The sequence below is a fragment of the Rhamphochromis longiceps genome, linkage group LG17, assembly GCF_057381845.1.
Source record: "Rhamphochromis longiceps isolate RC_006_pf linkage group LG17, R_longiceps_female_GT1.1, whole genome shotgun sequence".
Lineage (NCBI taxonomy): Eukaryota > Metazoa > Chordata > Actinopteri > Cichliformes > Cichlidae > Rhamphochromis > Rhamphochromis longiceps.
Window position 1 is genome coordinate 22,057,517 of NC_140573.1, and position 2,742 is coordinate 22,060,258.

The window sequence follows — 2,742 nt, forward strand, 5'->3', positions numbered from 1 at the left end:
TCTGTATTCTAACACTTTGTGTTGTCGGCGCTAATCTAAACAGCGCTAATAATGCCGAGCTGGTTGCCATGACAGCGTGCCTCACAGTTTCCTGGCTCCTTGTCGCATGTGATGTTACGTCCTCTTCCTTGAAAACTCTGCATTCATTAATACTTTGGAGACTGTTGTCATGGCAACCCCCTTCTAATCGCTCAGCTTCCTCCACAGACTCCTGCAAGTCATTAAGTGTCTGATGGATTTCTACCTGAGATGGAAGAAGAGGAGAAACACTCAAACTCCAAGCTGAATTGTTCTCTGTTTCCAGACTGGAATAAAAAGTTTGTATAATTCTAACTAGCTTGAAATGGATTTATTAGGACCATTCATTCTTTAACACAATATGGACTCTTAGGCAGATGTCTTGCGTTGTCCAGCCTTCTAGAAAGACATTCAATCCTCTTCTTTGCACATTTCTGCCTTTTGTACTATTTTCTGTCACGATGATCCCACATTGGTCCAGTAATGTTGAGGTCCAGGTTCTGGGGAGGCCAATCCAAGACTTTTCCTGCATTGGCAACTCAAATTTGATTCTTACGTGCTTTGTTTCTAGTTTCCATTTCTTACCTCATTTTCCTTTATTACTTTCAGCTGTTTTTTGTTACTCCGGAGTTTCCACTCTACAGAGGCACCGGGGTTGTCAGACAAAGTCTCAGTGTGCTTGTGCACCTTGTGGGGTTGTACTACCTTTTAGTTTAACTTCTAAATAACTCTTAGTGTTCTCATGTTTTGTGCCTTTTTTCCATTTTTTGTTTGCAATTTAAAAGTGGGCAGAAAGAGGCACATCTATCCCATTCATTACACTCCGACTCACAAAAAGACAGAAACCTAAAGACGAACAATAAAACTGTTTTATTAATAATAATCCTTTTCTTGCACCACAATAAAATTTAACAAAGGCTCACTAGAAAAGTCAACTTCTGTGTTCTGTACAGTAGATACAGTACGTTGTAAAACTGGCTGCGGCGTGGCACATCAGCGCATTTAACCCCCCCCCCCCACCCCAAAAAAACAACTATTATTCAAACACTTTGCACATTATTTACAGATAAGATCCACAATAAAAACCAGCTGGCAAATATCACAGAAATACAGCGCAGCTTCAAGCTATCAGCCGCTAACCTCTGGCTGCAAAGACTCCCGAAGAGAACCTAAATGGCTAATGGGATTGTACATTAACTGGCTAGTGTAGCATTGAGCTAGCAAGATAGCCAGGCTATAGTTGCTGTCCCCTCCAAAATAAAAACAAACAAAAAACCCAACTGGTTGCTACCGGAGGTTATTTAAATCAAACATCATGAGCGTGACTGCAGCCAGTGACAATATTTAGAAAAACAAAAACAAAACAAAGCAATTCATGCTCTTTTGATCTCAATAACAACAGCTGCTTCTCACTCAATCGCCTTTCTGTCCACTTCCCCTTTGCGTTCTTTCATACTTCCTGCCTACCTACCTGCGTGTCTATCTGAGCAGCTAGCTCTGAGCTAGCTTTGTAAAGGAATGCACTTTGGTAGAATCAACCAAATGCCCTGGGTGTTAGTGACAGCGGTTATAATAATAATAACTGAGCGATCTGAGGTACGAATATTTAAATTTAAAAAAAAAAAACAACAACAAACCTTTAAAACCACATTAATGCTAATGCTAACAGCTTGCACGAGCACCCTCTGTGCAGAGCTCAACGCTAGCAGGTAAAAATGTGCTACTAGCATTTATTTAGCAATAGGCTAGTGTTAGCATCACTGCAAAGAAAACAAACGTCAGTGCAGCAGCTAGCGGCTGGGCGCTAGCAGTCGAACGGCTAGTGTTAGCTTAGCCCTCTTGTCAGCAGGTGTCACTGGTCTGTACCACAGTGACAGATGGCGACAGTGGGCTGATATGTGTCTATACATTGTGCAGCCATGTTATACATCCCCTGCCCACCCCAAAAATCATCTTATCACACACACACACACACACCTGTGGATGTCGGTACAGGTTAGCTTAAAGCTACTTTGGCTGGTAAGTTGGCATGTTCTGTAATGCAGCAGATAGCAATAACAGGGAAACCATTCACAGGTGGATACAGGTACTGAAATATGGTGGCACTAATTTAGTATTACTACATCGTTTTTTGATTCATTCACAACTCCGGGCCCCATATGGTCTTACCTATGGCAGGAAGTTTGCCATTTATAGTGGGTCAGGACTCAGAGTGACTATACAGAAAGCTATAAATCTGACTTGCTTACAGTCAAAAGTATTAAGAATCAAGAGTAAAACCTCTAAAATGTATCCAGGGCTTGGGATTTGAGCAAAACAGCGGTTTCCTAGATCAAAATGAAAGCCGGACTGATTTTTCACAAGAACACCTCCACAGGGTCAAATGTGGGCGTTTTGGTGTTTGTGTCCACTGTTTGAGCTTTCTGCTGCACTACTGTTTGCTCTGTAAACTGTGCTAAACATGTGTTTGAGTCTCCACTGACCACAAAACCATTGTATCAGATCAGTGAAGACAAGCTGGGGTTTAGAGGTCAAAGGTCACACGGGTTCACAAGGTATCTTTGGGCTTTACTGAAACAAACCAGGAACTGATCAGCATCCAGACTCTAAGCCATTAAATCTCACCATGCTGGTGTGAGTGGCACCAAAGGATACTGACGGACTTCCTGGGAGGTTTTGTTGTTCATTTTTGTTATTGATGCTATGACATCACCTCTTTAAGAA